The sequence below is a fragment of the Balaenoptera ricei genome, chromosome 2 (genome assembly GCF_028023285.1).
Source record: "Balaenoptera ricei isolate mBalRic1 chromosome 2, mBalRic1.hap2, whole genome shotgun sequence".
Taxonomy (NCBI): Eukaryota; Metazoa; Chordata; class Mammalia; order Artiodactyla; family Balaenopteridae; genus Balaenoptera; species Balaenoptera ricei.
Window position 1 is genome coordinate 122,894,646 of NC_082640.1, and position 16,043 is coordinate 122,910,688.

The window sequence follows — 16,043 nt, forward strand, 5'->3', positions numbered from 1 at the left end:
GCTTTAACCTTGTATCTAGGCCCTTGATGAGCGTGGAATAAAACTGGACATTTGGTGGAATTGTAGGCAGCCTCCTCTGGGGGAGGAATTGGATTCTTTAGTTATGTGATTACACCTTGACAATGACTTATGAAGTCCCTGTACTCTTGGCTGTTGTAGGGAAGGGTACTAGGAGAGAGCTATAACCTCTTATAGGATTCAAATTAAAACGAAGGGTCAAAAGCAGTGACTATTGACAATTCTGTGCTAAGAGGTATAATCATATGTAGGTATGTACCTGTGTGAATCTGTTTATATCTTTGCTATTGTTACTTAGAGATTGTGTTTCTTAGGCTTATTAGAGAAGGAAAATTAGAATTCAAATTGTAACAAGTTATTTTTCTCGAGAGCAGGGGTTAGCAAACATTTTATGTAAAGGCCATATAGTAAATATTTTAGTTTTGGCGGAGTACTCAACTCTGCCATTGTAGCATGAAATCAACCATAGACAGCATGTAAACAACAGGGTATGGCTGTGTTCTAACAAAACTGTACTTACAAAGCAGGCAGCTGCCACCAAATCTGGCCCACAAGCCAGAGTTCACAGACTCCTGCTCTAAGTATAAGAATGACATTTGAAGGTTGAGAAGAACATACAACAGAGATAGCTCTCAAGGGCAGGGTGTAAGTATAAGGTAGCAGAGTACAAATAAACCAAGGCACATTCATGCTGTTCTTCTACAGCCCTTCTGCCCTTAAGAATGTTGATGTCAACTTGGTAATACACCAGTCCATGTTGCAGATGCTAAAGTAGTGGTGAATTTTCCCAAGCTAAAGATGTGAATATAATCCTAGTAAATACTTAAGAGTTTATTCAGTAGGTTGTCTTTGTGTTTATTCCAAATCATGTAAGATGAATGGATAAATACAGCAGGTTAGAAATCACACAACATGCAAAATATATTCTTAATCTTATTATTCAATTTGAAATACATTGAGGGACTAGACTTACATTAACTTGTTTAACATAATTATCTTTTATTTCCATCTTTTCTTTAAGAGAGTTGGCAGTTTATAGGCTTCCTTGGTAGTGGCGGCTGCCAAAGTAGAAAAACCTAATGGTTCCATGATCTGTCCGTTCTTCTACGATGTGATCATTCTGCTTGCTTTTAGAATCATGGCCTTTTAGAGGTGCACAATTATAGATACTATAGAACTAAGCCCTCATTTTACAGGTGAGGGAAATGATATAGAAAGGGTTTACGGTTAAGTGTTAGAAGATCTAAAACTAGAATCCCGTTGTTCTGCTTTTCTGTCTAGGGTTCTTTCTATCAGATATCATTTCTAGCAATGATATTTGATTTCTATCACTATCATCAAACATTCCAGGTGAGAATGCTCTCAGCTTTGGACTATGGCTAATAATTCATTTTTATTTTGTGACCTTCAGTCAACTCAACTCTGTAACTACTAATGATGAAGATGGATAAAAACAAGATAAAATGTGATCTCTGCCCATAACGGTGTTTCAGTCTTTGGAGGAACATGGTGGTGTCAGTGAGAAAAATGTGGAGGTTGGGATGGATGTTTTGAAGCCTGGAAAGAGATACCAGATTTTATTACTTAAAAAATTTTATCCAGACTATGGCAGAGCATCCAATTTGGCACATGCATATTCTCTCTATTAGGAAACTGATGATAGTCTAGAACTGAAGACTATACTGTACTGAAGTATAGAGACTCTATACTGTTTACCTTGGCTCTCAAATGTTGCTAGGAATGCAATGGGCACTTTCTATAAGCTGGTCCTGCTGTACGATATATGTATTTTTTATTGCTTTGCTCTAGTTCTATAATGCAAACCTGCTACTCATTCTGATCAAACATTCATGAAACAACATCAAAAGAAATTCATTTTAATTTATTAAGGTGTTCTATGTTGTGCCCTTGAAGAAGTTCATATGGATAAACAAGCTTATATAAATAGCCTGCAGCATCATGTGAAGTGAAGTTCATAATCCAACAATAAAACGATAGACATTATACTTCGTGCTTCTCCAAGCAGTCTCTTGAATAAACCTAAAGGCATTTGGAAATATATATGAAAAGTACTTATACGATGTAGGCAACATGTCTTTTTAATGCAATGAGTTGTTCATGTTTAATAATTAAATTTCAAAACTTAAATTTAAATTTGTCCCAAACAACTATATAGAAATTTAATCATTTTAATTTACTGCTTCAGAAAGGTCCTTTATTCTGCCCTGTGTTCATTACATCTTTTCTTAAAGTCTGTAATGTTTGATGAGTTTGTTTTGTGATGCCAATTGTGTACAGATTATTACAAGTCATGCTTGCAGAAAGAACACTCAGGTGACAGTGTGTAATATGTCCTGAGTCAGTTACTTCATGGAAGTGATATGTTAAGCAATTGGAAGGTAACAGATAGTTTTTCCTATTATTTTAGAAATATCTCTATTGTTATAATACAGATCAAATCTACAATGGACGTTATGCATTATTCAAAAAATGACCAGGCATTCTCAGCAGTGTTTTAACTAAATAACTGATGATTGTAACCTTTAAAGAAATCTCATTGTGGTGACTGTTGGTAAATCACTTCTCCATTCATAGTAATCTCTATGTAGAGGCTATCTAGAAACCATTATATCTTTTATTAATCTTAAAAGCAATGGCTGCTGATTTGACATTTGCTAAAACTAGATAAATTTTCTGTCTTTCTAATATCAATTCACAGACTTCAGTCAATTTTTGGAGTATATCTCCTACAACTCTATTAATCCAGGAATATTTACCACTGTAAGCATAAGTTTTATTTCACTTTAAACGCTGCAGCTTTTAAACAACAATTTGCCTATATGTGTGACAAGCCAGAATGCTACAATATGTAAAATACAAGACATTTATAGCCTTTGGAAGGGAACAATTGAAAAATATGCAAGACAACTGGTGATTAAAATTGACTGAACACATTAGGGAAGAACTTTAGTATTTTCATGGAATTTCCTTTCACTATTTCAGGCATCTATTGTGACTTAATGTAGATGTTTCTGAGAGGAGAGGAGACTTGCAGGTCTTTATTTAAGCAACTTATAATCTATCTTTAGCCAAAGACCAGACTGTTACTTAAGCAGTGATGTTTAATGGATTCATTTAAGTCAGTCCTGTAGGGTAAATGAGGATAGGATATCCTTCAGAGTGACATTGAATTACTACTATAATGATTGTCTCCAAGATTCATATAGCATTTTATAAAATGGTTCTAGTTCCATAGAAGGTAGAGATTCCAAGACACTCTGAGTGATAGGTCTTCTTGGTTTAAGCAGCTCCAAGGTCTTCTTATTCCTGTTCTGGCATTTTACTGTGTGCTGACACACATTTACCTCTACCAAATGACATTCATGTTTGGAGGCAAGTGTCATATTCCTTGTTATTAAAAAAAAACATGTAAAAGAAAAGTTCTTAGAATCAATACATGGCATGTATAACAGCCTGTGGTATTCTTTTTTTTTTTTTAAACACCAGTAAATGATAGAGCCCAGGGTGAACCCTTAGGTTGTGAAAAAGAGCTTCCTATAAGGCTAGGAAAGTAGGAGAGAAGATGGAAACTTGGTGCTTGCTTGGTTCCCCTTCTTAACTCCATCATCCTCAGTAGACTGAGAGCCTGACTCCCTGCTCTAGTCTCTAGTTTCATTTGCCTCAACCCAAAGTCAGTGGTGGCATGAAATGGAAATAAAACCATCCAAAAGCTGAGCTGACAACGTTCATTCCTTCCTATTTTGGTAGCAAGTGCCAAGTTTTACTAGTGTATGAAAATACGTGATATGATTGCCTTTTCTTAGATATGCTTCCAGGAAGGCTCTTTAATTACACGTTATTATGCTTTACTATCTTTCCGATGAAGTTAATCACTTCTGAAAGAAGTTCATTTAAGAACTAACCTTTTACTTTCTTTAGTTTTACATCATGATGGGATGAGCAATGCTGATGTCACCACACATCCCTAGGATCTCCATCTTTGACACTGGACAGGAAGCGCTTTCTGACAAATATGGGCTTGATGGTAGAGTAAGTCCCTGAGACTCTAATTCTGTTAAGTTTCACATGTTATCAGGAAAAGCTTTGCTATTTATGAAGGGGGAGTCTCTAGTCTACCTGTAGCATGAAGAATGTAAAAAGCATTGCTGGGTTCTTGCCACATGCCGCTGTTGAAGAATTTGATTGGTCATCATTATTTTCAGTGCATCTGGCACTATTGAGCATCCAGATTAGCCTCAACTCCAAACACCAACTCAAGGAAAGCGTATTTATGAGAGTATGACTGTGAGCGTGTGAAAATCCAGGTGTCCTAGTTAGCTATACTGCCAGGGCAGCAAGCAATCACAGTATCTTAGAAGTATGTCATAAAGCTTTTACTCTTCATGTGGCTGCGGGTAGTCTGGAGGTTGGCAGATCTAGGTTGGGCTTAGCTGTGTGGTTCTAATTCTTGCCGCAGCTCTGGCTGGGCTTGTCTTCTTGCTTAGGGTTCAGCTCAGGTCTGCCCCCTGTCAAGGAGCAGCAGATATTTGGGAGAAGCTCTTTTTATGGTGATGACAAAGGTATAAGAGGGGTGAACAAAAACAACACCTCTTACGGAAATTTTTGTGGAGACTTCTGGAAATGTGGGCAAAGGAGTGCATGTGTACTCTTTTTGCATCCTACATCAGGATTCATCTGTCTGTCCATTTCTCCGTGGTCATCTCCTTTTTTTCCAGCAACACCGACTACCCAAACATTTATGCCTTTGTACATGTCACCATCTGACTGGATTGTCCTTTTTCTTCTTTTGGTTTTGCTGAACTAGTCATCTTCCAAAAGCCAGCTTAGATTTACTTGCTAAATTAATCTTCTCCCCTTCCCCAGAATATTAGTCATTTATTTCTATAGCTTACTGATATACCGTCTGTTGCTTTAGTATCAATTCACAATTCGTTATATACTTGTCTCTCTATATTTAGACTATGAACAATTTGAGGGGACAGTCTGGGTCATCTTATATCTGTGTACATCTCCATGTGCAGTACCCAGGAAAGTAAGTCCTTAACCATGTTTTCAAATTAAATTGTATGGAATTGGATTGTATCTTGGCATTGCTATTAGCAGAGCTAAACAATGCTGATGAAAGCTATGGGTGGGCCTATGTCATAAGCTAGGAAGAAGAAAAATAAAGGGAGAGTAAAAACAAAAGGCAGGGCAGAAGAAAAATATGGGGGAAATGATGGGAATAGTGTGAAACCAAGGGGAAAAAAAACAATGTACGGAGTAGGAGCTAGGAGGAGTGGTAGCCTACCTCTGCCCCCTGCCCTCTAGGATGAGTCCCTACCCTGTAATGACCTTCCCCTGCCAACATATATCTCTCTAATGTACAGGCTGAGGAGTTGAAAGTTAAAAAAGAAACAGTGTCAAGAAACCCTAAGTGTCCTGTGTGTGTGTATTCAAGTCTATTCAACACATGTCTGAGTGCCTTCTCTTAGTAAGTCCTCTGAGTCCTCTGCTGAATATTGTGGTGGGGACAGATAGAGAAAGTATAAGGCATGGTCCTGACCTTGGAGGTATTTATCATCTCTTGAGAAATACATTTGGAAAAAAAAAGAGAGGAAGGAAGGAAGATTCAAGCTTTTGATACAATTAAATGTACCATGTGACCTAGGACAAGAAGGCCAAGAGAATCTTGGGTTTAAGGATCATACAGATCATCTGTTTCAATCCCTTTGCTATTTTGTTGAGCAAACTGATGAAGAGGGAAGTTTAGTGGTACAAAGTCAATAACAAGCTTGGGACTGGAATTTGAACCTCTGGAATCCCAATTCAGCACATTTTCCTCCATTTCTAAGTTTAGCATACGTCACCAGCTGTCCATCAGTATCCCTTTTTCCTCTTTACATTATACATGAACATATGTACACATATATGGCTCGTGTAGAGATCTGCCCTCCTTAGGTCAAATGTTACCACTGTGTCCAAATTCAGAAAACATTTTTAGGCTATTCAAAGGCGGAAGATTTAAAATTCAGTGAAAAGAATTCTTTTAAAAAAGGTATTAAATGCTAAAATTAGAGGAAGCTGTGTGAAGAGTCTATGGGGACTCTCTGTTGACTTTGCAACGAATCTATACGTCTAAAATCATTCCAGAATAGAAAGGTTATTTTTTTAAAAAGCACTATAATTTACTCTCATGACAGAAACTTAAGAAAAACCAATCTCTACCCAAATGGAAACTTGTGTCCCAGTTTCCTACTTTTTCAACTGGTCACTGTTGACTCCCCACAGGCTTAACCTTCTCTAGGGCTTCATAGTTGGTTGTATTGTTTAAGAAATGTGATCAACAATTTTAATAACATCAGGATATGGAAGAAATAAGGTTGATTAAACTGTTTACATATGGTTTTCTTCAAAACTTTGTAAATGACTTATTTCCATCAGTAAGGAGTCATAGGAGCACAAAGGTACACCCTGGTTATTCTCCTTCCTTTTTTCACTAAAAGTTATGACTAGTGCTACGTTGTCTATTCTTCTGAACTTGGTCAAAGGTTGCCTAAAAGGGGAAGTTAGAAAGCCAAGACAGAAACTAGGTTATAGAGTTCTAGAACAGGGTTGGCAAACTTTTTCTGTAAAGGACCAGATAGTAAATAATTTAGCCTTTGTGGTCCACAGAGTCTCTGCTGCAGTGATTCAACTCAAGTATTATAGCGCAAAAGCAGCCATACACAATTCGTAACTGAATGACTGTGGCTATATTTGAATAAACATTTATTTGTGGACACTGGAATCTAATTATGACATGTCATGAAATATTATTCTTCTTATGGTTTTTCTTAACTGTTAAAAATTTTTAAAAATTCTTAGTTTATGGATTGTGTAGAAACAGATGGCAGGCTGGATTTGACTGAAGACTGTAGTTTGCCAACTCTTGTAAAGAGCATTAGAACTGGAAGGGACTTAGGTACTTTTTTAGAACCCATTGTTGTCAAAAGCATACTGTTAGCTGTAAAAGGCTGGGTCTTGTGTTTGTTATATAGGTATAGTGATAACAATGAATGGCAAGTGAAGTGGAGTTTTTTTAAAAAAAAATTTATCTTCAGAGCTAATGTGTGTTCATGTAACGAACTTACTGTAGTGGCCAACATAACTAAATTGTGTGCCAGCCAGGGGTATCATGTTGCCGATTTTGCTAGGTTTCCATGGATGCACGCTATCTTCTGCATTGCATATATTGCAAAAAAATTAAGTGTAAGTCATCTTAAGTCATTGACATGATCTGGCTCACTGTTTTTCTCTGCTTCCTCAATTTAATGTTGCATATGATCCAAATGAGGGCTCTTCAGATAGTCTTCTCTAGATGCAGGTTCTTATAAAGAGAAACAAGATTAAAGCTTTGTCCACCGAAGACTATTGTTTGGTCATTTTGACTTAACTAATCAAACAGCTGGTCAGTTCAGTTAAATAATTATTTTGATTTATTTTCCCACGTAATTTATTATTTGTTTGTCTGATTCAGCTGGGGGATTAAGGCATGATACGGCTGTAACCATCATGAAAAAATTACTAGAAATAAGAAATTTGAGATGCGTATATCAAGAATCCAACATTATTATCAGCACTAGAATGAATAAGATTGGTAAAGCTAAGCTAGTTATTTACAGGTAGAGTTGAACATGTCTCCAAAACCATGTGTACATAGAGTGAAGACATATGGCTAAATTGTCTAGTATAATTTAATTTTCACAACTTACTAACCTAAACATTTTACTAAAGGAACAAAACACAGTCACTAGGAAATAGCTGCCGTGGTCTCTGCCATAGTCCGTTGAGATCAGTCCATCACTAGGTGTTAAAAGAGTGCTCAAAGGGTGAGTGCTACTGTGTGCAGTAGTTGGAAGAAACAGAAATTCGTGATTTCACAGTCAGAACTTCCCAAAGCACTGCACAGACTTAAAAAGTATTCAGTAATGTTTTGTAATTAAAGCACATCCCTCACATATAATTTTACAGTTTGGGAAATAAGGCTGTGTTGAATATCAGCACTGATGATGAAAACAGACTGTGTACACAGTTTGGGTTTTATATAAATACTTTGAAATACTGGCTTTTTTCTATAAAAATAGATGAATAGTATCCAGGTTTTTACAAGAATTTTAGCATAAAAGCAAAATTGCTATCATTTTTCATTTTGAAAAGAGACGTGAAGATCTCATAGAAAAAATTGTAAAGTGCAATATATGCTAGAGAGTTATGAAAGGAAAATTGGGAGGCCAATGCAGGTGAGCCTCACTTTGGGCATACTCAGGAACTTTTGTAAAGTGGTACAGTGATATTTTCTTACCTGACACATGACCTAACGTGTTCTTCATTGTATGTCCGATGGATACTGAGCTCCTGAAGTAGCAGACAAATCTGTAACAAGTTGTTCAGGCTTTGCTAGTCTGTAATTTACATTTGCTGAGCAATCAGATCAAACCTCCTTGTTGTGAGTCACATTTTTTTGCTATATGAACATCTCGTCTTGGGAAACTTAAATAATACCTTTACTACGATTAGAGGAGGGAACTCTTGTAGGGAGTTCTAAGAATCTATAACAAAGGCACTGTCCTTGTAAACAAGGCCAGTGGAGCCAGCAAAATGTATGAATGCAATGGAAGCTAAAGACCCCAGTCATCTTAATGTGTCATCAGAATTCCTTGTTAGTGACAAGGTCTTGGTCAGTGAAGTTGGAGACCCCTGAGTTCAAACCTTTGTGACTCTGAACATGTGAAATCTCTTTGGCCTCAGTTTTGTTTTCGAAAAAAATGATGCAGTTGAGCCTGAGGATACAACTGGTCTCATACTGCAGTAATCCTCAGCTGTTTGGGGAGGCTTTAGTGTACATAGAAACTACTGAAGACATGTGAGGATTCCTACTGATGATTTTTATCGTGTGTTAAAAGTAAGTTTTCTTTCTTTTTTGTTCGTGTAAGATTGTATTTCCAAAATGATGTTAATCAGAAGGAAGGGATTGCCAACATGTAGTATTTATTTTGAAATACCTTTAGGGTTTCTAACATGTAAAAAGTCTTAACTTGTATCATATGACAGAGCAGAGGAAATTTAGAGCCTTTCTTAAATAATACAGGTGATCTGGTGAAGTTAAGGCAACTTCGTGTTATGTGAATACTTAAAATAACAAGGTCTATGAAAGTTGGTTACATAAATTATTAATATGTGGCTATTTCCTCAAGATGCTAAGAAAACAAAAGCACTCTTAAAACAGACTGTTTCTGAAATGAAGGGTCATTTATTAAAATGAGTATAGTTGACATTTGCCTTCTCAGGATTTTGGCTTTATAGATAAAATCTTATAGTTGGTTTTAGGATAACAATTTTTTGTTGTTGTCGTTAGAGATCTGGAATGGGTTATATTTCTCTTTTCATTCTACTCATCTCTTCATCCTCTAAGTGTTTGAAAGCTTATTAAATTGCAAGGCTCTGCGGGGGATGCAAAGAGGGAAAAGACGGAACCTTCTCCTCTAGTTTATAATCTAATGGGAGTGACACACGTGCTCACCAAATAAGAAGGAAAGATATTATTCATGTTGAAAGAGGTCTAAGCAAAGTACTGTGTGGTAACAGACAATGATTAACAGCAAATGGAGAGACCAAGAAGTTAATCTTTTACCTGGACTTTAAAGATGGGTAGGATTTTTAAATTGCACAGTTTTTCACAGGTGAGTATATTGAATCTATATAAGGAACTTTAAAATATATAATTTTATTACTGTCCAAGAAAACTATTTCATGAATTTCGACTTTTAAGTAAGTATTTTTCCAAGTCTTTATTTTAGATATCCATTGGTGTTGGATAATATATTATGCATAAATATAGTTAAAGCTGTAAACACAGTGACATTTCATTAGAATTGTGGTCCCTCAGTTGTTAAGTAAGCTTATGAAGCTTTTTCTTTTAAGAAGAGCGTTTTAAACTGAATACCCAAATGCCATGTAGAACATGGAATACTTGTGTATATTTCTATTATCTGACCATATTCTCAGATAACCAAAAGCATGAATCACATACCATACTTATAAACTAAAAGCTTAATCAAATATAATCTAGTATCTTTCCTCTAATATATTAGCTTTATATAGAGCTGGAAGGAAGGCTGAAATGAGGTGTAGTTTTTAATTTGACAATCCTGATACACATAATTCATAGATTAGCATCTAAAACCTGGATATAGGAAGGCTCAGATTAGAAGAATAGCTGCCATCCTGGGAGCCTCTCAATGGAATGGCCAAAGTTCAACCGTGCCACTGGAGCAGTGGCCGAGGGTCAGGTGCTCACCTTGGCACCCAGCTCGCACGCATCCCACGAAAGCCTGAAACTGGGAGGGAAAACTAGACGGCATGGAAGAGAATGTTTTGTACTTTTATTTCATTTAAATTAGCACAAAGGGAGGGAACAATTTTGCTTCACATGTGAAGTCAGTCATTTCTTGGGTTGCTAGCTCAATGTTTTAGCAGAACAGCTGTTCAGTACAATGTGGCTTTCTACAAGCAATATTTCTACTGCTAGAAAAGTGGCAGTCTGCCAAAGAGAGTGCCCAGACCAACCCCTAAACAAAAAAAAATCTTTTGTCAACGACTCTAATAATTTGTACAATTCAGGAAAAGGGGTGGTGGCACAGTCTTTGCAGATGTGCATTTATGATGCTATTTTTAAGCAGAGTAGCATGAAAGAATAGATTCATATGAGTCGTAAGTTGATCATTCATTTTAAGCGTTTGGCTTCTGCTCTTGCTAAAATTTCATTCTGTGCAAAGAAAACACAGCCAGCCTTGAAACGAGGTAAGGCAGGGTATGACAACAAGATGCAATTCTTCATTTTCAAACCTGTGATGCTTGCTCAAAAACAAGCATCATTTTTCCCCACCAAAGAAATAAATGCAGTTTTCTGATCCCCTCTCAGTAGAAACTTGCTATCCTTCAGCATTTTGAGGAAATAAACTCTTAATGAACCTGCGTTCTTTTACAGCAGTCCATTCTCTGAAAATGAGTTTAAGTGCTGAAGGAAATGCCAGAAGCATTTATGCAACCAGCACCAAATTAATGTGTGCTAATTCTCTGTAGTTTAACATCATAGGCGCCATGCAGTTTTTCTAGTATCAAAACCAGGTCTATAAATGTAAGGCCAGACACTATAAAACTCTTAGAGGAAAACGTAGGCAGAACACTCTATGACATAAATCACAGCAAGATCCTTTTTGACCCACCTCCTAGAGAAATGGAAATAAAAATGAAAATAAACAAATGGGACCTAATGAAACTTAAAAGCTTTTGCACAACAAAGGAAACCATAAACAAGACGAAAAGACAACCCTCAGAATGGGAGAAACTATTTGCAAACGAAGCAACTGACAAAGGATTAATCTGCAAAATATACAAGCAGCTCATGCAGCTCAATATCAAGAAAACAAACAACCCAATCCGAAAATGGGCAGAAGACCTAAATAGACATTTCTCCAAAGAAGACATACAGATTGCCAACAAACACATGAAAGGATGCTCAACATCACTAATCATTAGAGAAATGCAAATCAAAACTACCATGAGGTATCACCTCATACCAGTCAGAATGGCCAGCATCAAAAAATCTACAAACAATAAATGCTGGAGAGGGTGTGGAGAAAAGGGAACCCTCTTGCACTGTTAGTGGGAATGTAAATTGATATAGCCACTATGGAGAACAGTATGGAGGTTCCTTAAAAAACTACAAATAGAACTACCATATGACCCAGCAATCCCACTACTGGGCATATACCCTGAGAAAACCATAATTCAAAAAGACTCATATATCACAATGTTCATTGCAGCACTATTTACAATAGCCAGGACATGGAAGCAACCTAAGTGTCCATCATCGGATGAATGGATAAAGAAGATGTGGCACATATATACAATGGAATATTACTCAGCCATAAAAAGAAATGAAATGGAGGTATTTGTAGTGAGGTGGATGGACCCAGAGACTGTCATACAGAGTGAAGTAAGTCAGAAAGAGAAAAACAAATACAGTATGCTAACACATATATATGGAATCTAAAAGAAAAAAGAAAAAAAGAACCTAGGGGCAGGACAGGAATAAAGATGCAGACTTAGAGAATGGACTTGAGGACACAGAGAGGGGGAAAGGTAAGCTGGGACAAAGTGAGAGAGTAGCATGGAAATATATACACTACCAAATGTAAAATAGATAGCTAGTGGGAAGCAGCCACATAGCACAAGGAGATCAGCTCGGTGCTTTGTGACCACCTAGAGGGGTGGGATAGGGAGGGTGGGAAGGAGACGCAAGAGGGAGGAGATATGGGGATATATGTATGCATATAGCTGATTCACTTTGTTATACAGCAGAAACTAACACACCATTGTAAAGCAATTATACTCCAATAAAGATGTTAAAAAAAAAAAAAAGAAACATAAACCAGGTCTAGTCTCAGATCTGTCTTCTGCGCCTTGGTTCTCCAAAATCTACACCAACAGATACTGCTAGCTTTGACTCCAGTGATGGAGTTAAGAAAATAAAATGATTTTTATAAATATAGGCCCCTGGGAAAGTACTCTCAAACTTCCCTTAGTAACAGAGGATAAAATCTGATATAATTCTCATCTTTGTTTTTATTCAACAATATAGATGGTATTTACATGGGAGAGAATTAGACCATCTACCCTATATTATTAAAATATAAAATCACAGTGAAGAGTAGCCCCCGCTCGCCACAACTAGAGAAAGCCCGCGTGCAGCAACGAAGACCCAATGCAGCCACAAAATATATATATATGTATAAAATCATATACTCAAAATGGCATACAATTTAATACGGATTCATTCAGTAAGGGTGATCATTAGAGCAGAGACGACCCTGGAAGTTTTGCTGCCTGTATCAAAACCTTCCTCTGTTTCTGAGAGTTGGGGTCTTTTTTATTGTTGTTTTCTTTTTTAAAAAAATCCAATCTTTTCATATTCTGAATAGTGTAAAAAATACTCAATTAAATGGAGTTTTGTGTGTTATTAACCAGGAGTATTTTTGCTTCACTCAAAATGCAGTGCACCCATATCATGCTGTCCCCTCAAATTTTAACATTATATATATAAATAAATGAAAAAGCATTAACTTTGATTATGGGAACTTACTAAGATAGGTTATTTTATTTTACTCATGAACGTATATCTTTAAAATTTGTTATTCAGGTGACCTGCTTCATTGTACAAGTTGCTACTCAAGTGTTTTTCACATGTTTCCTGATTTTAATAAGGATTTACGGTGACAATTACAATTTTGGTTTTTGTGTGTGTGTGTGTGTGTGTGTGTGTAAGCCCGCAGTGGTGGGGTACAGCACTTTGTGAAATACAAGTCCCAGACAAATTGTTTATAAAATGTTCTTTTATAAGTAAGTTAATAAAATCACATCTTATATATTTGAGAAGATGTCTAGGTAAAGGATTTCTGTGGTAATTCATATTTTGTAAAAACTGAGTTCTTTCAATAAAGTAGGTGATGTTTCCACCAAAATATATTTTACATTCATGTTTTCAACTTTTAAGCTTTTTTAAAGTAAGAAAATGGAAATGTAAACAATAAATTTGTGTTAATGACTTGTGTCTAATGGCGATATATTGGGAGGCACAAAATTATCCATATCACATTTCTGTTGCTTTACTCATATCAGGTATTACTTGAGTAGTTTAAAAGAGTCTACACTTTGTTGTTCAAGTATGGAGATCTATGATTAATTTTTATATTTTCCCCAAATCATAGAATTGACATACCTACTTTTATAGTGTACAAGGGCATTTTCTGGTATGAATTGTGTAGAAAAACATGCAAAAGATATTGCAATGCATGATCACATTTTATAAAGCTCCATGAGATGAGCCTCATTTCCCCTTCTGTATGTAGAGTTCTTTTTAATTATTCCTGCTCTCTATGTGCAAAAGATACATAAGTCAGAAGAAAAAGGGGATGTTCCAAGACTCTTTTTAAAAGTGAACCGAGATGCTTTGTATATTGACCAGTTTTACCAAATGAAAGTCATTCTTTTTGGCCCATGATATACACAGGTGGTTCAGGAGCCCCAAATCCATTAATACTAGCCTCTGTACAAAAAGCAAGAAAGACTAAAAAAATTACTTTTTATAAATTTATGTCTGTTACAATTCATGTAAAACTCCCATAGAGACAACTGTATGCATTTAATAACCATACCGTCTTGTCTTATCAGCCATTAGGTAATGATTGCATTGTAGCAAAAATAAATTGAATGAGACTGGCAAGTAGACAGTTGCTTAGATTGTGGTCCAATTGATGTCAGGATCATTGTTTTTGTTAGCATGTGAGTAAATTAACTCCATGACAAGCAGAAAAATATTTGGATTCAATTTCTAGACTTCATTTTGGCCACAACCAGCTTGTTTGGCCAAGGTCCGGGGAGTAGGAGTGTATGGGTGCCTTGGAGGAACTCATCCCTACAACAGAGCATGTTCTGTTGATGTAACAAATAACTAAACTACACTCGCAGTTGCTCGCTCATAGCTATTTATAAGTTGAAACTGTATTATGAGGTTATAATTTCATAGTACGCTAAAGTTTTTCCATGTTTTTTCACCATGTGACATTGTACTATGAAACAGTGAGACAACTTGCCCAGTGTCAGGTTTATAATCTCCCGATCTCATTAGCTCTTTGCTGAACTCATTCTCCTCTTGTACATCGCTCTCTCTTTTGAATTATGTCTGTGGCAAAACCTTACCCTTCGTGTGATTAATGAAAGTTGATATGTTAGTGAAATCTGAGTTCTCAGACTTTGTTCTGCAGTCACCTCTTGGCTTCCTTCTACTTCTAATATTCTTTTCCCCTTCTCTTCTTTGCTTCTATCTAAACTATTCTTTGAGTTACTACATTTTATGATCTTGCTCAAAGAACTGCAGAGCAAAATTGTCAACAGTGGTAACGTTTTAAAGAACGATTTTAAACAATGCTCAGAAGAACAGCCAGTCCAAATCAGATATTTAAGTACAGCCTTCTCAAAGATCTTAATGTGTCACTTTGGTTTCTAGGGCATGTAGCACTGGACAGTAGACTTGGGGGCTGAAGAAAACTCCCCAGTGCACTGTGTGCCACTTATACCCAGTATGTATGACAGACCTTACATAGCACACTGATTGTGTGCAATGGATCTCTGCAGCTCATGTTAGTCAGCCGATTTGCCGAGAACTAGAACTAATAACCTTTTCAAATGTTATCAAATTGTGACAAATCCTAGACCAATCAAATTACTTAAGTGATCATTGATCATTTATTTGATATTTTAATTTTGACTGTGGCTACCTCAAGGACTTCTTGATGTTTCTGTTAGTTTTTGCTAAGACCACAGATGCCAAACTAACATAGTTCATACATTTCACCAACGGTGAATGCAGAATGCTGTAAATTAGCTTTATTTAAAATGACTTTAAAAGAAGTGAATAGCCTTTAGCATAATTATAGACATAGCAGACACAGTGGAAGTTGAGGGGAAAGCACCTGATTAGGAAGTACGTCTAACTATGTTATATGTCTGTTTGGGGTGTGAAGGGATCTGATTAGATTTCTCAATAGTGAAGGAGACAGAAGCTCTCATATGCATGTTGCCCTGCATTTTAGGTTGCTAATGATTTCATTTTAATGTCACCGTTTAGTTTCATACTGATCATTTATACTGACAAAAAGGAAGAAAAGAAAACTAGGAACCTGTCATCAATCATTCATTTAATCAAGTAGCAAAAGTAGATAAATAAACATACTGAGTTAATTATTCTTCTGTATGTAGTGATTAACAATAAAGTTAATTTATGCCTATTTTAACCCTTTAATATTTAATGCTGTTAGAATTAATAGCTATTAGCAGTTCTAGAAAGGACTTGGGGGTGACCTTTTCTAAAGTGTCTTAAGAAAGTCCAGTTATCATAGGACATTTATTTACTTGAAATCTAT

General features: G+C 36.3%; 1 protein-coding gene across 7 annotated transcripts in view; it reads left to right on the forward strand.

Moving 5' to 3' along the window:
• The window catches only part of NPAS3 (neuronal PAS domain protein 3), an 845,785-nt gene that overhangs the window by 267,882 nt on the left and 561,860 nt on the right, over positions 1-16,043 (forward strand). The gene's annotated exons all lie outside the window — the stretch shown is intronic.